This window comes from Homalodisca vitripennis, unplaced genomic scaffold (assembly GCF_021130785.1).
Source record: "Homalodisca vitripennis isolate AUS2020 unplaced genomic scaffold, UT_GWSS_2.1 ScUCBcl_735;HRSCAF=3376, whole genome shotgun sequence".
Lineage (NCBI taxonomy): Eukaryota > Metazoa > Arthropoda > Insecta > Hemiptera > Cicadellidae > Homalodisca > Homalodisca vitripennis.
The window spans coordinates 1465-25062 of NW_025776865.1; the positions used below are offsets into that span (position 1 = coordinate 1465).

General features: G+C 33.6%; 1 pseudogene; it reads left to right on the forward strand.

Annotated features, from left to right (window-relative positions):
* The first annotated feature begins 2472 nt into the window (after positions 1–2472).
* On the forward strand, positions 2473–22904 carry LOC124370966 (annotated as a pseudogene).
* The last annotated feature ends 694 nt before the right edge of the window (positions 22905–23598 follow it).

Below are 23598 nucleotides of genomic sequence, written 5' to 3' on the forward strand. Positions count from 1 at the left end.
TTCTCAATTATTTTAGAAAAAGTGGGTATCAATGAGATGGGGCGGTAGTTAGCTGCTTGTGTGGGAGAGTCCTTTTTGAATTTAGGGTATACTTTAGCAATTTTTAGTGCCGAAGGGAAGATACCAGAGTTAAAAGACTTATTGGTGATGTCTACCAGAGGGTCCACCAGTTCATTCTCACATATCTTTAGCAATCTAGAGGATATATCATCGTACCCTGCTGAGGATTTAGGCTGCAGTGATTTGATTATTTTGGAAACTTCTTGCCTGCAAGTTTGTATCAGTATAAGATTTGGAAGGTCTGTTGAGGGGGCTGGTAAAGATTGTTGTTTGTCTATGTTTCCATTTTTCATAATTGTTTCTTCTGCTGTTGTGGTGAAAAAATTATTCAGATAGTCTGCTATTTCTGATGGGTCTGATTTATCCTGTCCATTGATGTCGATTTTGGTCAGCTGATTTATTTCTGTTTTAGTTTTCCTTTCTGAGTTGATTATATGCCAAATGGTTTTTGATTTGTTATCAGCCTCAGCAATTTTAGTTATATTGGTGTCTTGCCTTATTTTTCGGAGCTGTAAGTCATATTCCTTTTTTAAAAGGAATGCTCTACTATTGCTATCCGTGTAAGGTAACAGTATATCTGGGGGCAGGGTGTGCTGGCGCAGAACACCGCCATTCAGTACGTGTACCGTCTTGGAAGATAAGATTTTGTAACCTGCTTTCAGTAGAAGCGAATCTCCCCTCTAGAGGTTGTATGCAGGATGCAGATATGATCGACTGTGCTTATAATTTATTAAATTTTATAATCTAAGTCAGAGACTCTCATTATTGGGAGGAGATCACCCAGCGCAACACACGTTTATGGAAAAAAGCTCCACTTTCGCAGGATCACTATTGGTCGAATGAGTTTTTAATTATATAAATAAATAAAACAACTTAGAAAATGATTTGGTGTAAAATATTGAGTAATGTCAGTTTTTTAAATCTGAGCATTAACAGTTAAGTAAGCTGAGATTTTGTTATGACAGTAAAGAAGTGAATGTTCAATGTTCAAGTAATAGACACCTGTATATCTGACCATACAGGACAAATATGCAGAATTGCTATCAAAATGGACTCACCATCCACTTTAATGACAAAAAGACATATGACCAATAGAAATTTAAAAACACATTGAAACAAGAAAACTGGGATGATGTCTATAACACAACAAATCCAAATGATGCATATGATAAATTTAACACTACCATTCAACAGCACTAAACTATACATGTCCACTAATTACTACGAGGCAACAAAGATACAAAAAACATCCAGTCCAATGATCCAACTGCAGCAGAATTAAAACAACAGTTTTTAATAGCACAAAACTTATACCACAACAAGCGGGTAGTGAGGAACATAAGAGGAGAGCATTCCTTTTAAAAAAGGAATATGACTTTACAGCTCCGAAAATAAGGCAAGACACCAATAAACTAAAATTGCTGAGGCTGATAACAAATCAAAAACCATTTGGCATATAATCAACTCAGAAAGGAAAACTAAAACAGAAATAAATCAGCTGACCAAAATCGACATCAATGGACAGGATAAATCAGACCCATCAGAAATAGCAGACTATCTGAATAATTTTTTCACCACAACACAGAAGAAACAATTATGAAAAATGGAAACATAGACAAACAACAATCTTTACCAGCCCCCTCAAACAGACCTTCCAAATCTTATACTGATACAAACTTGCAGGCAAGAAGTTTCCAAAATAATCAAATCACTGCAGCCTAAATCCTCAGCAGGGTACGATGATATATCCTCTAGATTGCTAAAGATATGTGAGAATGAACTGTGGACCTCTCTGGTAGACATCACCAATAAGTCTTTTAACTCTGGTATCTTCCCTTCGGCACTAAAAATTGCTAAAGTATACCCTAAATTCAAAAAGGACTCTCCCACACAAGCAGCTAAACTACCGCCCCATCTCATTGATACCCACTTTTTCTAAAATAATTGAGAAAATTGTCTTGACTAGACTCTTTGACCACCTGACACTCCATCAGCTTTTGACACCAACATCAACATGGCTTTCTGGCTGGAAATCGACTAACACAGCACTGATCAGCTTAGTGGAATTCCTACTTGACCAAGAAGAAGAGGGAAACACATCGACTGCCATCCTCTTAGACTACAGCAAAGCCTTCGACTGCCTGGATCATGACTATCTCATAAGGAAATTAACAGCTCTTGGAATACAGGGAAGTGCAAAATCATGGTTCTCCAGCTATCTAACCAACAGAAGCCAACTGGTGGAAATAACACATTCAGCAAATGGCAAATCAAAATCAATTAGATCCAAACTGAAGCCAATCACAAGAGGAGTCCCTCAAGGATCAGTGTTGGGGCCTGTTCTGTTTATCCTTTACACGAATGACTTCCCTAAGCATATGCAAGGTTACTGCAAGTCTCTAATGTACGCTGATGACACTGTACTACTTCTTGGCAGAACAACTGGAAGTGGACAGTTATATTGCACTAAACATGGCAGTTCAATACTGTCACAACAATGACCTTGTTGTGAATGAAAACAAAACCAAGCAACTATCCTGGGGAGATGAAAAGAGCACACTGGAAGACTGCCTGAGCTGGAAGAAGCTACACTACCAAGTATCTTTGGTGTTACTCCTGGATGACAAACTATCATGGACAGAACACATAGACTCTCTTTGCAGCAAATTAAGCACAGGGCTGTTTGTGATAAGACGAATAAAAATTTTATGTGACATGACAACAGCTAAAATAGCCTACCATGCCCTTTTCGAATCACATCTACAATACGGAATTGCTGTCTGGGGTGGTACTACAGCAAGAAAATCTCCAACGTGTCCTTGTCCTCCAAAAAAGAGCAATCAGAATTCTGAGCAACTTACAATCCAGAGAATCTTGTAGAAAAGCCCTTCCCAGGAGCTAAAGATCCTCACAGTACACAATTGTACATCCTAGAGGCAATAAAAACACGTATATATCAAGATGCCCCGAACTAGCAAGCAATGGATCACAAACCCACCAACACAACACCAGGCATGCACACAACTACTGCCCTACCTATACACCATCTCAGCTCTACAGAGAAGAAAACAAGCTACTCTGGGGCAAAGATGTGGAACGCCTTGCCAGAAGAAATGAAGAAAACTGACAAGCTACTCTTTGGACAGCGCCTAAAGATCTGGCTACAAGACCGGCCCTTCTATTCTGTAAATGAATTCTTGACAGAACTTCTAATTTGTAACTAAATGTAAAATGTTACCACAGCATTAGCTCTTAAGATAAACTTTATGACACTGTACTTATCTTGAAGATAATGTAATAAAGATATTTTGACTTTTGACTTTTGAGTGAATATAATTGATAGGCAGGTAAATTACCTTTTTTTTAGAGTAATGTCAGTTTTTTTAATCTGAGCATTAACAGTTGAGTAAGCTGAGATTTTGTATGACAGTAAAGAAGTGAATATAATTTGATAGGCGGCAGGTATATTAACTGTTTTTTAGTATAATGAATGCCAACTAAAACACTTAAAAAAATATATTTTATTTCTAGACACGTGTTTCGGTATTATACCATCATCAGTGTAATTCTTCTTTTTGTGTTTAATTTTTCTCCTTTCCTTTCGATGTCTAAAATTTCCTATGTTTTTTCAGCATTTGTGTAGTTATGGTCAGTTTCCTAATAAATTTTCAGTGAAATTTGACTTTATTGTAGACTTTTATTTGTTTTGAAAGATTGTATATTATGTTCTTTAAACCTTTTATTAAAATTTCTGCCAGTTTGTCTAATATAATAAAATAAGGATTTTAACTAGCCATTCATTATACTAATATAAAGATAACCCTGTAATGTGGAGGTAATAACATTTCTGATTAATCCTAGAGTTGAAATAACATTGATTTAATTTTGTTGCCAGCAATACAAGATGACAAAAGCAAATTCAGGCTACAGAAGCTGAGGTCATCAGTGGTTACGTACTGAAGTGAGAGGGATCCGTGATGTGCTCACCAGGGATCACATGAAGGTGGCTTTTTTTGGCAGGTAAACCCCAACCAATAAGATTATGTTTGGCAAACATGATTTTAAAAACAGATGTTAGCATTTTAGGTGGAGAAGCATTTACTTACAGCAAATAATAAACCAATGTTTTCTGATATTTTGTCAAAGATACATTCAAACATTTACTCATACTCTAAATTAACCTTTCTGTAACTTCCATTTATTCTTATTAACTTAGCAAATGCACAGTTTATTAAATTTGAAATATAGTAAAACTGTGCAGCTGCAATACAATTATTTAAACATTGTTATCATCATTACAACGTTAACCTTCAAGGTGACCGAAGTAGTCAGTCAATGGGCTCTAGTTTGGAACACAATCCAATTGTTGAGATAAGGTCTCTTGAGTTTGTCATACACACCCATTAATTGTGCATCTGGCATTGTTATACAGCAAAACAATCTTCTTTTTGAATAGTTCAAATGGTCAATAAAAGTTTCATAGAGAACATTGAAACTTAAGGAATCTTCTCTGATAATTCCAAACTGTTAAATGTATGTTATTTTTCACTTTTTCACGCATTATTGTATACCAATTCCCTTTGTGATCATTGAGCCGTTGCCAACAGATGTAGGTTACACTGTGCAAAAAGCACGGAACATTGACTGCTACGCTGAATTTCAAAACTGTACTTACCTAAAAAACAGCTTTTGTACTTACTTGAGCTTAAAAACATCATCTACCGAAAATAGGAACACTTAAAACACTGATATTGCTTCAGAATGGATAAATTCACATTGATAGGTTTATAGTTTGTTAATTGTTTTGTAAGTGCAACTAAATAGCTGTTCTTAATTTTGTTAGTTCTAATTTATTTTTTTTTTTTATAGATTATTTATTACGCTATCCATTATTAAATTAATGTTTTGGGGGTCGGTGTGATATGTGCTGTTGAGTGTCGGCAAAAATGAGAGTATTATCATATATTTATATTAATTTTTTACCAATGTATCTGTTTAAACACAATTATTTCAGAAACAAGCAATGGCAAGAGTTCCGTAATAACACGCCATGTTGCGGAGGATAAGGGATTCTGCCCGAGGTGGATCGGCCACACTACCAATTGGTTTCCTGCAAGTGGAGGGATCGGACAATGGAGAGTCGTACCTGATGACAGAGAACTCGAAGGAGAAACAGGAACGTGCAATCAGTAGGTCACCTCGGGGACACGCTCTGTGCAAGGAGAAGTTAAATGAGAGCCACCACTTGTACGCATCTTCATGCGCCAGGGACAAGTGTATACTGCTACGTGACGATGTGGGTCCTGGGTGGATTTCATCCGGCGGATTAGATGTCACACCCCCAACCTTGAAAGAGGTGGAATCGGACAAACACTGTCTGGACGTTGATGTCTTTGTATGGGTCGCCAACGCCGTAGGTCCACTTTGATGGTTCACGGTTACGGGTCACCTCTTGTAATTTGTCATCCAATTAGGGAATTTTGATTAAAAATAGGCTCTACGGTGATTCAAATCCATCTCTCATGTTTGATTTTTTATAGCAATGATGTAAAGTAAAACTATTCAATATATATAGTAACAACTAAGCCAAATAGGTTTTATACTGATTCATTTTTGCAAAGGTACAATTCCAAAACTATACAGTAACATGTGTCTACTCCTTCAGAGTTACTGCTGACGTACCACAGAACTATGATTGAAACTGTGTAAACAACTTACACCACAAATGGAACTTACTTTCTGGGTGTTACTCGTACGTTTATTAAATTATTTATTTCACAGTATAAAAATGGGAAGTCATTTTCATAAATACTTTTACCTTAAAGATTTAAGATTCAAGATTCAAGATCATTTATTTGTTGTTAAACATGATTTACATGCAATAGAACATCGTCAGTAAATATGAATGGCTTTAAAAAATATTTAAACTAAGAACTTCTTATTTCAGTTTCCTTAAGCTTCTTTCAATTTCTTAATTTTTTAATAATTAATTATACAAATTTAAATAGAGTAAAAAGAACTTAACAAACATGAATTAACAGAAAATATTAACAAGATTAACAGTGAATAACAAAACAATAACAAAAAGATATAACTAGTGAATTAAAATAATCGAGCTAAAATTGGTTAAAATTAGTCCAACAAATTTATATAGTAAACTACAAACAATTCCATCAGTAATGAATGTAGTATCCTAATGTAAATTCTCATATCACTAGTATCACTTGCCAAATTATTGTTCTATTAGAATAAAAAGCTTTCTCTTTTAAACCAGGTCCTCAGGTACATTTCTTTTAAATTTTCCCCATGCTGACTGACCAAGCTATTCTTGGTAGTTTATTTAAACAATTCTATTTCAATTAATTATATGACTTTTTCTATGTTTTCTCTAATCTAACACTTAAAACATCAAACTTTCCATTATATCGAGTGGGAGTAACTATGTACAATCCTGTCTTAGCTGATATTTACTTAGGTTTGCCTTATACTTTTTACAATCAATCATAAATAAATAGACAAGGCAGAGTCATTATAGTGTAATTACTATTAAAAAAAGGGTAGCAAGACTCTCTTTCTGGTATACCCCATAACTACTCTTTAGTGCCTTTTGTTGCCATAAAAAACACCTTGCTTGGCCTGCACTGACTATTACCCCATAACACCACTCCATACAGTAGATGAGGATGAAAGACTGCATAGTAAGCTGTCAACAGCATCTATGAAACTTACACAGCTTTTTAATCTTTCGTAATAAATAAAATTACTCTAGCTTAAACTCTTTTTACAAATAGTATGGAATATGAAAAGTCCCAGCTTAGCCTACTATCGTAATATAAACAACTAACTGCTTAACAGGTTTAAAAATTAATGCTTACATTAAATCTAAAGGAGAAACATATGGTGTTCAGTTTTGTCATTATATACATACTAGAGAGTTGACTTTGAAACCAATTTCTTTTGCTCTTTCTTATGCTCTGCTCATGATCCAACATAAGGAAGGTCTAGATGTTTGTTCCTGCTCAGTAGTGTTGCATAATCATCTGCATTATAGAACGGTATTGCAACGCATGCTATTTGCAAAGTCATTCAACGCTATAATGAACAAGAAAAGGTCCCAATACTGATTCTTGTGGTACACCAATTTTTACATTACAGAAATTCAAGATTGGTCATTAGCCTGTACCACAGTCTGGCCTTTTCTACCAGTGGAAGGTATGAATAAAAAAGTCTCAGTTCCCCAATCCTTAACAACCATATTGATTTAGTTTTTTCAACAGCAAGTCATGTGGAATGCAGTCAAAATTCTTTTGATAGATCTATTAGTGTAGCAGAACATATGGGTTTTACATTCAAAACTATTAAGACTTTACTGACTACTGATTCTACAGCCTTGATAGTATTACGGCCATGGTATAAAAACCCAATACTGATCATCACAGACTAGACCATTCTGTGATATATATCCATTACAGCTGCTCTTTTATACAATGTTCAAAAAATCTTACTATAAAATAGGTACCAATAGATATTGGGCGATAATTGGCTGGATTCCGTTTATCTCCTTTCTTATAAATAAGGTATCACTTTAATTACTTTCATAACATTTGGAAATACGTTTTGCTTGAAGCCATCATGTTGTACTGATATAATCGTGGCTCCATTATAACATAAATAATTTCTTTTACAACTTGTTTGAAAAAACCATATATTGTCCTCACTTTTGAGATTGAACTAGTAACTGTGTGACGTTAGCACATTTCAAAATTATCCAAAATTCTGTAATGTGATGCCCACTTAAACTTTAAATAATCTAAAATTAGGAATGGACTCAGGGACAGGTCAAGTTGGTTTTTTCAAAAATTGCTAAAGCTTTGCCTGACTATTTTATTGTTTTGACTGCGATGCGCATTTACTTCTGATAGATAGCAGGGATAAAAGCATGCATTAAACCAAGAAATATTCATTCAATTGTTTGGGGGAAAATTCCACTTTCTGGTTTCTGTTTATATCAGAAATTTCTTTAATTACTTGTGAGACTTTCTGCTTTCTTATTAAAAATACCATTCCATTGCAGGCTTTTCACACACTTGTGTATAGTTTGGACACATTCGCTTGTAATGTATATTGGGGACTATTTTGCAGCATTAGACACATCTTTGAGAAGCTGGAGTTAAATTGTTATCACTTGGTATATTTTTATTCTTTTGGACCAAAGCAATCAGCTGTTATTTCTTATTAGCTGTTTTTATGTGCAACTGCATTATTTGTACACCACTGGGGGGGTTTAAGTGCGGCGTACTTATCGTACCAAAATACCAAAGTGCAAAAATCATTCTCTTCTAGTTTTCTTCTGTGCTCATGAGGTTGTGTAAACAGAATTGATCACTTTTAGCGGTTTGGTTTGTGCGTTACTTATGTAACTGAGGATTAACTTTTGTTTTCTTAACTCTCGACTGACAGTCAGTTATTATAGATAACCTGGACAAGTACCCAATCCAATAAATGGAACTGGGAAAGCCTCATTGCTACATCACCTATTACATTCTTAATGGCTCAACCAAATCTACGTGTATTAGTTGTAGCCTTTCCATAGTTGAGGGAAATTGCCTCCTGGTTTCAGGAGATTTCTTACACTACAATATTTATTCCTCTTTTATCCCTCGTTAAAATTTGTAATTGGTTAAATGTGTACAAAGATAATTCGTTCCTGCTGCCGATGGGTCTCAGGCAATCTAAACAAGGTTGTTTTTCAAGAAATTACAATTTACAGTTATGTTTTTTCTTTCAAGTCATATAGTTATGAGCATGTTGTGTCCAGGCATGCATTTGGTTTCTTGTCTACTCTCCAGAGTTAATATTAATGCAATATAAGTGTGTTCAAGATCTAAAAGCATTGTTTTAGGAAGGTAATTCGTAGTACAGTTTTAAAGGATGTGTTCTCTTTTTTATGTCTCAATATTAAAATCACCTGATATTATAATCAAATGCTCCATTGATACTTCTCTAATTTTACTCAAAACCTGTAATCAATAGTTCTACATACAAATAAATAAACATACATACATCCAATCCTGAAAGTTAGGTGTACCCGCGTAAATGGTAATAACTTATATGCCTATTTTAGATGTCATTCAAAATGTGTATTGCTCGATAACCTCAAATACTCCTTTCAAGGAACAGAAAATACTTACATTAATTACGTTTGTATATTTATATACCCACACTTTGACTAAAATATGCAAAAAAACACCCTACCCCTAGTAAAGAGGAGGTATTTCTACAGGTAAATATCTGCGATTTAAAAAAACATTACCCTGATGGAATATGACAGTGAACTTTCATACTTGATTTCCAACCAGTGCTCTCATTGATAGTTACTTATTAGGTTACAATTTAAACTATTAATTCTTAATGAGCTAATTCTAATAAGAAAAACAAACTTTACATTTCTAATGGACTGTATATGTTAGATGGAATAAACCACTTAAATACTTACTAACTATAATAGGTAGTGAATCATTGGTTAAAGTTAACTAGGCTGATTGGAAGTTTTCCATAAAATGGGTTAATGTTGATTCGTTATAGATATCTTCTACATGTTACAAACAACAATATAAAAACATTTGGCCACTATCAAAGTCATATATGACTTTACAATTTTTAATGACACAGTTTAGGCTGAGGATGCCCAAAACATGTAAACAATAATTAACCAGGACTGGATGTTTACAGATTCCAAGATTTTCAAGGGTTTTTTATTGTCGGTTAGGCAATCCATAGGATAATTTGCCAATTGACAATAAGTTACATAGCTAATTTATTTTATCATATGATCCACAGGGCATTTTATAATAACCTTAAAAATTTATACATTATTAGGCACATATTTTCAGTCATTGTAAGAATTGATTTAAATATATGAAAGTCCAGTATTAAGATTACGTTCTACTAAACTATGGTACATTTAAAATTATTTTACTAAAACGTTAATGTTGGTAAGGTTGTAAAAGTTGAATCTACCACTAAGTTGGTGTTAAAAGATAATCATAAATTGATCTAATCATTGGAATAAATAATTTAATAATCTTAGGACTTTTCATAATAGCACTCTAAGTTCACACAAAATATAAAAAGTTCAACTAGGAGGTGAATTTTATAAATTGTAACATTTGGGTATGTTTAAACCTTTCTGTTATTTGAGGTTTTAAAACTTTGGACTGGGGTTACAGTCCATGCCTTTTTCAGTTAATTGTGTTAAAAGAATATTTTAAGTTTTCATTTTTAATGTGTGCAACTTCTAATTGGTTTTTCTCTAATGATTTAGTTTGACGGGCAATTCTAAAGAAAATAATTTGTTTCTAAGTTGGATATCTATGTACTTCCTGCCGCACTTTAAACAACTCAAGACTCTCTTTAACACTAATTAAACAGCAATATATATATATAAATTATAAAGGGTCATTACTTCTAGTTCTTTACAAATTTCTACACACACACCCCAGGTTCAACATTTTTTATTATCCTAAGGGTTTTTTTTTGCCATACAAAAACTTTTTCGGAATTACAAGAGTTTACCCCATAGGGTTATGGCCATAACGCAAATGAGATTGAAAAAATGCATAGTAGGCCATAATTAGGATATTTCTTGATACACAGTTTTTTTTATTAACCTTCTTAAAAGATAGGTTACCCTTGCCAGTTTTTACACAGTTCTTCATGTGATAATCCCAGCTTAACCTACTATCTAGATACATTCCCAAAAGCTTTACAGGCTTAATGTCTTTATATATTGTGTGATTCAAAGAGTAAAATTATTTTTTCAGTTTTGCTGTACCATAAGTTTTATTAGCCTCAAACCAATCTAATGCCCTTTTAACTGCCTGGTTTTCTAACTTTAAACAAGTTCATCAAGATTTTGATCAAAATTTAAGAGAGTGGTATCGTCAGCGTACAATATTGTTGTAACACGGTGTATTAAAAGCTAAGTCATTGATGGCAATAACGAAGAGTAAAGGTCCTAACACTGAACCTTGCGGGACTTAATAGAAGTTTTATTTAGTAGAATAGTCCAGGGGCCGAAGAATATGTATTATTTGTATAAAGATTTAATAAAACATGCAGTTATCTATTTATTGTTGCTGACTGAAATCAGTATTCAAGTTAGAAGAATGTGTTAAGTAATAAATCTGTTTAAAAAATTATAATGTTAGGAAAAATTAATTTAAATAATTATTTTCTGTAGTACTGACTTAAATTCAAGTTTTGTAATATATGCTGTCAATATGAACATTAACATATACATATATTTGATAACTTTCAGGAGAAAAATTTTTTCCACAAAGTTTCAACTCGATTATCAAAACCGAATAGTAATTCATTCTGCACAACCGATGGGACGCTTCAGCCTCAGAGCCAGAGTTTCTTGACCAAGTAAGTCCTTCAAATCTAACAGTTTTCAAATATTTTCCATTGAGCTATTAGAATAATGATTACTCGTTAATTTTTACTTAGACCTTAACAATGTGTGTTTCCCTTTAGCTTAGAGCCAGTCCGTATATTGATGTAGACTGTTTGAATGTCATGTGGTTCTAGATCTATTAATTATTTGATAAATTAATCTTAAAAATTAAAGTCAGTTGTAAGTGAGTGGAGAATAGTCATAATGTTGTAAAAATTATTTGAGCAAGCACTGAATAAAATTTACATAACAAATAATTTATATAAGAGCACTGATTCGATGTACAATGTTTGTTTATGTCCCTCCACATCTTAGTTATGTACACGTTTAGTTTTATGAAATTGTTTTGAGAAGTGGACTCTATTAAAAAGTATTACAGTTTACATCACATGTAACTACATTTAATTTGTAGGAGTTGCTAAATCTGACTATTAGTGGAATGTGAGGTCAGATTTTTGTGTACAAACCTGTGTGTTATCACTGACTGATTTTGAATTTTGGTCTTTTCCTGTTCACTCAATTGCAAATTTCCACTTAACCTTAGTATTTAAGTATATTATTTCATAGATTTTTTCATTGTTGAGTAATAAATTAGTGCGTATTTAAAGTTAATTGAAATGTATATATTTATTTCAAGCTTCAGAGTGAAATGCAGAGTCAAGTAAGTATTTCTCTGCAATATTATAAAACATTATTTAAAACGAAAGTTTAACAGAAAAATAATGTTAATTTCTGGGAGGTATCTTTTTAATTAGGTAATGTAGTGGTTACTGGATACATTAATTTCTTCTGTTTATTGTAGTCAAGACAGTAAAACAAGTTAAAAAGCTCACAATGGGTTCAAATAGAGATGTTTAACCCTTCCCACGCCATATATCAGACATAACATATCAGAATAGTAGACTTTGACCAAAACGCCAAATACAGTTATAGCCGATATTATAGATCGTCTCTTGGAGAGATTTTTTAGTTCACAAAAGGCTTTCGAAATGCCCGGTGTGTGCTCCGTGCTTATCGCAGTTGCCAAGGAAGTATTTATAAACGACCTTCACTCAGCAACAGGGGGATGGGAGCGCCCTTTGTCTAACTCCATCACCTGCTTGTCAGTTCTGCGTCTCATACAGAGCCATGACCAAACATATCCGTGGCTTGTATTACTGTATTACTGCTTTCTCGATTGTCACAATTGCGTGGAGTCTACTACGTAACTCGTTATTATTGTTCATCGTGTGGTAGTGTTGTGATTAGTTTGAAATATTTATCTTGTATTATGGTAAAATGTAATTAATCTTTTCAATTACATTTTACAATAAAATTAAAATTTATTTGAAATAAACAGTGTTGTAAATAGATTTTGTTTTTTATTTTTATCAATAAATATGCTAATTTTAAGTAAAATGCCCTTTTTTATACTTTTTTTTCTTTTACCTTTTATAATTTAGTTATAATCAAAATTAGCTTTTAACTTAAAGAATCAAAATTTTTTTTACTTGTCTTGGTGTTGTAGGAAAGTTAATGAATTTATTAGTGGCTTGCGAAGGGTTAAATATTTATTTAATTCAAGCAAACGATTGTCCAGACCCTCGATAACTTGACAGTTCTTTTATTTGGAACAATAAAACTAATGTATCCGATAAACAAGTAAGTGTGGGGTGGGTGAGGTGAGTATAAACAAGGGGGAGGTAAGAGATACTGAAGTGTTTACTCATTGAGTGTCGCCATCCAAAAGGAGAAAGGAGGTTACTTTTATCTGTTAGACTGAAGTTATAAGCTAGTAAATATAAACACAGTGAAATCCATTGGAACAAGGATGACAAAAGTTCATTAAAAAATTAAATACCTGCAGTATTCTTGTACAGTTGGAACAAAACTGGAACTTTTAGACATAACTCAGCTAAGTTGTTAACCAGCTCAGTATGCCATTCCATTCCAATATGGCTGTTGTTTAAATTTTTAAGTTCAACATTCCATTATTTATGGACATAGAAGATAAAGTAATAGGTGTTTTTAGTATGCATATAAGATTTTTCTACACTTTTTATTATAACACATTTTGGTGTATGTAACGACTTTCAAGATATTTGATTACATGTAAATTCCAAATTTTTCAATCATCAGAAACTGGCAAAATACTTGAAACAAGATCTAATTAACACATTGACTGCGGCGTAGTTTCACCCCCGCTCTAGCAAGTGGCTACACCACACTGAAACGGTAAACAAGCGGTAGAGCGCGGGGTCGCCGGCGACCCCCGCCGGTACACAGTATTGACGCCACGCGGCGGTCACCGGTGACCGCGCCGCACCGAATGTGTTAAGTTAAAAATTGGTTCATAATTGTTTTTGCAAACTAATGTAGTTGGAATTCTGTATTTATAAAATAAATCATAATTATATTTCAGTTGTGATAAAATATACCTATTTTTCATCTGGTTGAGCCGGAAGTACTATTTAAATCATCGTTCTAGATATAAGTGACAGAAGAAATGGTTGTTTCATAATCTATAGTAATTAATTACCCTATGTGATGATCAATTTTATACTAGACCCTGTATAGGATATCCACACGTTCTATTCATCATTTACTCATATTTGCTCATGACTTCCAATATCATAAGATTAAAAGAATATGCTTTCTGGACATGAAGCCTGAGATTGTCCAAATGGAGAGTGGATTACTGAATTTATTCAATTGTATTATTAACATTCAACTTAAGTTGAGTTAAGTATTAATTTAAAAAATTAAAATTTTTAGTTTTCTTCTGATATGTAATATAGTTGTAGCTATGTATGAGCTATTGGGGTATCAAATTTGGAAAAAACATTACAGAATGACCATCAAGTCCACTCTTGTTAAAACAAAAACAAAGTATATTATGCAAGTAATATGTCTTTTTTGTAAATTTTTTACTGGAAGATCTCGACACTTCACTATAAATTAGAAATTAAGAACTATTATTTCATTTTACTCTGTCTAATTTTAAGTTTAATTAAAATATCTATTTTGACTATTGTCTGTCCTCTAGGTCCCGGGCCTTTTCTGTTGCTGTAAGCCCTAAATCTCACTGTGTTTCAAACACCTTGAACAGAGCCATACGGACTTCTTGGTTTAAAGGAGCTGGAAAGCTATGTGTCTCCAAAAAGAAAGTGAGCTCAACCGAAAGCGAATTCTTTCTTTGGTAGCTCATGCCAAACCTGAGGTTCTGCAAGGAAGGCTTCAATGAAGCCACAAAGGGGGAAGCATTGCCTCGCACATACGCTATGTGTTTATCTAAAACGTTTCACTAACTAAACAGCATTTCACAGTAGGGATAGTCAGTTTTAGTAGACTCTACTTTTGCTTGGCTTACCAGTTAAGAGTCGGTTATGTTCTCGGTATTGGTAGTCCGATATAATCTAACAGAAGTGACATTGGACTATATAAATGCTTACTACCTATCAGGTTACAGTAGAAAAGGAAAGCATTAAAAACACTTTCAGAAATAGTAATTAAAATGTTTTGTTCAAGTAAACTAAGGTTGTTGTTTTGTATCATTTGAAATAAATAAATAATGTGATCTACTTAAAATATTGTGTTATACGAGAGGGTAATTCGGAAAGTAGAGGTCCATTTTTTTATTATTAAAACATAAGCCACAACAGATTTTTTTTCAAAAAACTTGTTTTATTTGATTCCTGACATTCAATCACTATTTTTTCTACATAATTTCCACTTTTGTTTAAAACACTTGTCATAAACGATCTACAAGTTTTGAATGCCGGTGTCATAGAGTGGTCGGGTGGGTTGCCTTGTCGTCGTTCGAGTGACACCACTGTCCATCGACTGGTTGTTTCGTTTCTGGGGTTTATGGTGGGAAAGCCTGTCCTCGTCACCCGTCACCAATGTGGTCTAAAAGGTTATCACCTTCCACTGATGATTGGATCAAAAATTCAAGAGCAATACCCATTCTTTCTTTTTTGTGTTCCTCAGTAAGCAGCCTGGGAACCCAAACGTTGAGCAACCAATTTGCGAAAATCCAAAATTTCAGAAAAATCAATTTTTAAATAATGTGGTTCTACCTTCACGTTTGGAAATTCTATTGCTAACAGAAGAAACCAGTGAACTCGCCGATCTTCACACGAATGTTTTTCATCGACGGCTTTCACCAAATCTTCAGTGATCCACTGGACGGGCCGGTACCAGATCGTCGGCTTCCGTCCCATGGGACATTTTCGCCCGTCCGTCTTTAACAAGCTCTCACCCAACTTCTGCACTTTGCTGTCCCACTCAGTTGCATTTGGATGCGTACACTTCATTTATCTGTTTTTTTTTTAGATGAAAATCCGCTGCTGAAGAACGTTTTCCTTTGCTGTCAAAAAACCGTATCACAGACCGTAATTATTCACAGTCTGCGGGGACGTTCAATAGTTTTTTAAACATTTTAAAAAGGCACAGACAACAGTCAGACTACAACGATTTCACTGGAACATGGCGTCATTCTGTGCACAATGCCACCTTTGCTGGGAGGGTCAGGCCGCATGCGCATTTCAGCTGCTCGCTTACTGTTTGGTTAACGTGAATCGGACTCTTAACCTTTGCCGAATATACCCTCGTATTATAAAAATACTAGATTACAAACAACTTTTGCATGTCATTAAATTTTTTTTATGAAGTCTGGAGCTCCACAACAGGTTTCTATGTTTCGGGACCCGTTTATTGTTTTACTGTGCTAAGTTCATCACATGCGGTTTGCTTTACATCAAAACAATAGTGAATAACTAAGGGTTGGAAAACTTTAAACGAGTTTTTGTAAAGCAGATGATGTAAACGTCTGGATCTACTGTTTAATGCAATAAACAACCCTTTGGGCAGCAATTGACAATATATTGCCGTAATGTTTATCAAGAAATTCCAGAAGGCATCAGGTTGATACAATTAAATTACATGAAAAAAGTTCAGGTGACATAATTTGTTCATTTCTAACCTATAAATGATTTTAGGCAACCTAACATTTGTTTTTGACCACCTTATTTGATTGTCAATAAGCCTGTTTACAAGTTGTGGCTTTTTTACTTATTGTGTAGAAGAGGCTGGCTGTAACCTAATAGTGTAATGTGGAACTTTGTTAATTTAAATATGAGTTAAGATGAGTGATTTTGTTTTAGTTTATCACAATAGCAAAATTGATCTTTGCCACCTAAATATAACCTAGATGAAAATGTTTTAATCCTAAGATGGAATCAAGATTGTAATCCTAAACATAAAAGAAAGAGATGAGTCGATAGTTCAATGAACATTTGGGTGGACCGTGAATTTAACATCAACACCTAGACAATCTGTCCCTTCCTTTTGACTGTGGAAATCAAGCAAGTAATTGAGGGCCAGGCAAAACTTTTTCGTTTGAAAAGATCTTCCGCTCGGGTGTATTTTGCTGGTTCTTGAGTGCAAGCTACATGGATGATAAAGATACATATCATCCATGTTGGGTAACTAATTCATTGGTTTTAGCAGTGGTTCAAAAAAAGAAAGAAACGGAAATCGGTTTTAGGAAAAAAAATTTTTTGGTAATACGGAAATAAACCTATTGCAATGCACCTTTAAGAACATCAATGCAGGGAAACCCAGTGACTTCAAGAGTTATCTTATAGTGTCTGAAATTAATTTTTGTTTTTTAAATCACTTGCCTAATTCAGATCATAAGAACTGAAGAGTGCCTTTGTAACTACTCTGAGATTGTAAATACATATTTACAGACCTTGGATGTCGCTCATGATGTTCTCTTGTCACCAAGCACTCAGCATGTGCTCGCCTTAGAAGAAACATTCATTCTTTTCTCCTGAAGTTTATAAAAGTATTTAGTAAGCACGAAGAAGGACTGACCTTTAAAATAGGATAAATCAAGTTAAGACTGTTTCATGTGATGTGAAATTTTATATGATTTGTACATCTTCTAATTTATACATGTTCTGACTAGGTGGTGCTCTTGCGGAAGGTTTTCCCAACCGATATTTTGAGTTTCAAGACTTTGAACGTAAATTTGAAGAATGTATATCAAAATCAGCCGTTAAAACAAAATTCGCTCAACATTCACAGAGAGGAAGCATATTGCTCTGTAAGTATAACATTTATTTGATGAAATTTAATCAGCATTCATTAATATGACATTAATTATATAAAACATTAAGAGTTGACATACACTACTAGTAAGAATATTATTTTAATAAATGACTAAAGAATGCGTTTTTATGTGGCATTTGTTTATAAATCTTGAATATTTTTTCAGGGAAATAAAAGAAGTTATGGAGAAATATATGAAAAAGCTTTAGGTCTCCAAAAGGAAAAAGCTGTCTCAAAAAAAAGAAGTTAATGACAAATTAAATTTCACAGAACAACAACTCATGCTTTTGACGCAGGAGATGAAGGACAAAATCCATCAAATGGTTGAGGATGTAGAAGAAAAGGTAAAATTATCTAAGTACATAGTGTAAGCTATATCTTTGCCATGTTACATCTTTCATGAAAGCTATAAGAAAGATGTAAAAGCAATAATTTTAACCCATGGGATCAATAAATATTTTTTGCCCCATTAATCATATTATAGTTTAAATGTTACAGGTAGCTTTTGTTCTTGATTGTTATTAAAAATCTAAGCCTAGTCAAAGAAATTAATAAATCTAAACTTTGTAAAATATGTTCATTAACTCAGTGGTAATAATATGTGTTAAATTTTCTTCTTTTAAATAGAGATGAACTTAGATAGATCAAAATCAATTAATATAAACACTGGGTAAAATAATAAAGATAGATAATAAAAGAGTTAAAAGTTTAAATGTTTACCTCCTAACCAGAGGTTTTTGTACCAAGTGAATGAAATTATGTTTAGTGCCTAATTCAGAAACATGAGTGTTTTAATTTTTTTTCTGAAATCTATTATTATGAAATACCCCAACAAACTTACTACATATAGTAATTCACAAATTAACTGAAAATAGCGCATGCTAAGGGCCTTACAAGTTAAATGGATATTCCAAATTCAAGGTCAGCCTTTGAATATGGCATCACGTTTGCCTCCTTGGAGTGGTATTGCATTATGTTTTCAGTGGGGAAATTTTTTTTTCCTCATTGCTCGATTGTAGATGTCATGGGAAATATTGATTTTGAAACAAAACTAAGACTGATACATTGAGTATGCGACTCAACAGGTTGACAGGAAGTAACATTATCACATATAAGGATGACACAGTGTCCGTACAACCAGGTGACCAAGCTGGAACATGGGTCCTCCTCTGCCATCATAGTTGGTGCTAAAAAACTTTTAATACCCTTTTATCAATTACCTTTAATAACATCCTTTATAACATGTTCATTTGAGAACAGAAATGGTGGTCAATTATACATAGTCATAGATTCGAAATCCACATAGGAGGAAACAAATGTGTGTTCTAAGGTATGTCGAAAGCACTGAGTGAGGGAGATATGCCGGTTGGCAGTACTGGTGGAACGAGTTCAGCCCTGACCATTCCACACGGAACCATTGGTGCTCAATGTGTACAAGGAGCTCCACACTAGTGGTTTTTATGTTGTAACACTAAATGTGGTTTTAAGGTGTCGAAAGCCAATGAGTGAGGAGATTACGACCGGTTGTTGATTCAAGCTAGTTACTGGTGGCACGAGTTCAGCCTGCCATCTCTCACCAGGAACCATTGGCTGCTCAATGTTGTAAAGAAAAGCAGCTCTCCACACTAGTGGGTTTAATATGTTGTAACCACTATGTGGTTTTTAAGGTTTGTTCGAAAGCACTGAGTGAGGGAGATACGACGGTTGGGGGGCGTGGGGACGAGTAACTGGGTAGACGAGTTTAGCCTGCCTTTCCACCCCGGAACCATTGAGTGCTCAATGTGTTATAAGAAAGAGCTCCACACTCACGTTAGAAGAGTGGACTGGGCAGCAATCTACAGAGCTCGGCTATTTCTTACTGCTCTCGCCATGAACATTGAAGGGGGGGCAAGCCAAACGTGAGATGGACAGGTAAAGAGACTAATCACACTTGACTGACACACTTAAATAATTGACGTTGCCATTTTTTTCCCATTGCAATTACAACTATTAAAATCAATTTAACTATTTAACTACTAATTTAAATAAAGTACCATAATTTACTTTTTCTGTTTTTAGATAAGAATGAAAAATTCAAGAAGTGCTTGTTCAACAGTCTAATATACATATTTACTAAATGTACCTATGCTCAATTATTTTCTTCCACCGAATCTTATAACCATTGATGTAGGCCTTGCTTGATCTTTCAACTCATGCTCAGAACCGGTAGTTGAAAAACTGTTCTCGTTTTCCGATTGTAGTTTAACGTTCTGTAGTAATAACAATCCATTGAATTCAATTTCGACGTCCAGTTGGAGAGGAAGAAAATCCATCATTGTCAATGTAACGATTCAATTTTTCACATACAGGTACCGCATAGTCCTTTCACATGCCATGCTTACTGTTTACAGGCCGTGGGAAACTCTGCTATATTGTATATCGTTTGGTTAATTATACTCCCAAACAGTGGTTACAAACTTGGCTGAAAAGTTGCTGTAACCTAGTGGAAAAACTAGAAACCTGCTTTGTGATGATGTTGCGTAGCGATGGTGACACCATCCAAGTATTCCTGTGATTTATTATGGTATTGCGACGGTTCACACTCATTATAGGTAGATCGCATGAGTTTAAGCATGTTTATTGATAGGGCATGTCTAGAAATGACTTAGTTTATTTATGCGGAATATGAGAGTTGTAGCATAGTGTAGAGAATAAATTGAAATTTAAACATAGATTAATATTTAACTTGTAAAGTGTTGCAATGGGTTATCACAGGTATTAACTGTCACTATAAAGGGCTTTCTTGGTTCTGGACATGCTATTGTGTAGGCCTTGAGCGTGAGGGAAGTGTGGATCGGACGAGTGAGGAGGAGGGGGAGAAGGGAGGGGTGTAGCGTTCGGCGTGAGGTGGTAGGGTGAAGCGGGAGTGGAGTGGTTCGTGGCTGGGGGCTTGCTTTTGAAGATATTATATTTTTCTTGGTATTTTTGAAGGATATTTTATTACGAGTATTGAAGATTCTTCGAGCATTGGGTAAGCCAGGATTAATAATAATCTATTATCACTAGGAAATTATTACACATTTTCCGATCTAAATTTTTATTTCTGCAGAGCCCTCTTCAGAATCGACATGGAGGGTCTTTGTGAAGTTGCGCTCGTTGATTGGAATCTTTGATTCTGAAAAGGGCTTGCAGACACAGAAATAAAATTAAGATTGGAAATATGTGTAATTAATTTACCAGTGATAATAAAAATAAGTATTTTAAAATGGTGCATCAATCTAGATATAAGTCTTATAGATCAGATTGTAGCTTTTATTACATTTTGGATTATTAGTATATGCGATGATTTAAAATTATTTTCTTTGGGTCGAATTAAATTTGTTTATGAATAAAATTACTTCTGAGTTTTAAAATTTTAGTTTTTTCAAATCATCACTTTTTTTAACCACAAAAAAATTAAATCAAACCTTTTTTTTCCGGGGGAATTTTTAACCCGGGGGCCCCGGGGGGTTTTGGTTTTTAAAGGGCCCCCATTTTAATTTTTCCCTTTTTATTTTCCCCCCCAAAAAATTTCCCCCCCAAACATTTATTTTTTTGCATTTTTTCTTCTCAAAACATCCTCCCCAACCCAAAAATTTTCCCAAAAAAAAGCCTTTGGGTAACCCCTTGGGGGAAATTTTTAATCATTTAAATTTTTTTTTTAAAAATAAAAATAATTGTTTTAAAACTCTAAAAATTAAGAAATTGGAAGTTTAAAAAATTTGAAAACCAGTCATTGAATTTTTAAACCACTACTTGAATATTTAAAAATGAAAACTGTTTAAACAAACGGGAAACGGGAAAAATTTCCAAAATATTTACAAGTAAACTGAACTTATTTATTTTCAAAAATTTATTGAAATTTCTCTTTTTCTTTATGACTTTTAGGGGCCCAAACAAAACACCTTTTTTAAAAACAACTTTAAAACGGAAGAAGTCCATACAACAGGGGGGAAGAAAATTTCCCCTTTTCCAGGGACCGAGAGGGGAAACTTTTCGGGTACATGAAATATCAAAGGAACCCAAAATTTTTCAAGCTATTACTAAAAATACAGGTAATTTTTTTATTTTGTTAAAAAATATATTAGGGGTTTAAAAATTGGTTAAAGGGGAAAAAAATTTAAAAATTTCCCAAAAAAATTTATAACAATTTTAGTTTATAAAATTAAATTTTAAAAAAACTTTAAACTTTTTTTAGGGAAACCCCCCAAATCTCCTTTTAAAATTTTTTTTTTTCAGAAAATTTAAAATTTTAAAAAAAAATTTTAAAAAGTTTTTAAAAAAACTATAGGTTTCCTGCCACAAATTATTAAACAACAAATTTAACCACCCCTAATTTAAAACCTTTTTTAATTAAAATTTTAAATTTAATTTTAAAACCAAAAATTTCTTCCTTAAAAAAGTTGGTTTCCCATTTAAAAAAAATGTTTATCCTTTTTAAAAATCCTTGAGATTTTTAAAAAACTCCCAAAAAGATAATTATAACTTGAAACACTTTCATGCCTTAATTTTAGTTGTAGAATCATGGGAGTCTTATTCAAAAGGCATAACTAATACGCATAAAGACGCTTTTTATATACTTTTATTGGTCAATTCAGAAAAAAGTTTCAAACATTTTTACACTTCATTGTTACACAGTATATAAACAGTATACAGTTTATTAGAAAAACTAAAAAAACGTATTTGGATGAAGCATTTATGATTTTTTAAATCTTATCTTTAAATGATATATCTCCTATAATTCTAAAAACCAAAAATGAGGGTTTGAAGTTTTAGTATTGTTCTTGGAGGGTAAAACTCAAAAGTTATTTCACTAAGCCGGCTCTTAAGAGTATATATTATGCATGATATACAAATAACATAAATATTGAATGAGTGATTGGAAAAATTCTCAATTTATACACAATACCAGTAATATTCAAGACTACTACTTTATCACTCATTTTATTCTAAAAATACATTTAATGAGTTAAATCCACTGATACATTCAGTAAATGTAACTCTTAATTGATTTTGAAACATTTTGTTAAAATACGTGTATTACAATTTTTGCAGGCACATGAAATGATAGTGAATACGTTGTGTTTCGTCGACACTACAGTGTTCAGTGGTGGGTACGGACAAGGTGGTGAAACGATGGGATGTCCTTACGCAGCAATGCACAGCCACCGCAGAGCTGGAGACTGTCATCAACACATTGACAACTACACAGCCCGGGACTGTCTATGTGGGTGGTGCATTTGGATACCTGTCAAAAATTGACTTCCAGTAGACGTATACAACATATCTTCATCCTCAGTTGAGTTGTTGTAAAGAAATTCAAGTACAGTAGCAAACATGTCTAACATTCCATAGAGATTAGATTACTCAATATATTTCAACCGAATAAAAACTATTTAACCTTTCAGCTTCCACTGATTCTACCTTCTGTCCAATACTACGTTCTCCTCTGGTACCGTACAAATTGTTATGACGGTTAAATGTCCGTTGTTGTTATGACCGTTAAAGGAATAAAATTTTGGTTCCCATGGAAAATATCCATTTTGGGACCACCTAAGTAAAAACATGGTTTTCACATAAATATCAGCCATTATATAAGCTTCATCTATAAGCGAACTGAGCTCTGGCATGTCCACAATTTGTGTTTTTGGATTTCCAAAACTCAAATTTAAAGAGGATTAGGGTAGATTGATCTCATCTCATCTTTGAATAGTGTAGATTAATCATACAGGATTTTTGTAAAAATGTGAACAAATTGTAAGATATAAGCAAAGGATTTGATTATCCAGAAACTATATTTAACAAAACCATTTCTTTGTTCATTTGAATATGTCCCTGTCACCTTCTTAATAAAATGTATGAATCCTGAATTACTCACATTTTTGCGATGGATTAAGGTGAAGTAATGAACACATTTACTTTCTATTTTATAATATGAGTGGCAGTTATACCTGGAAAACCTTTGA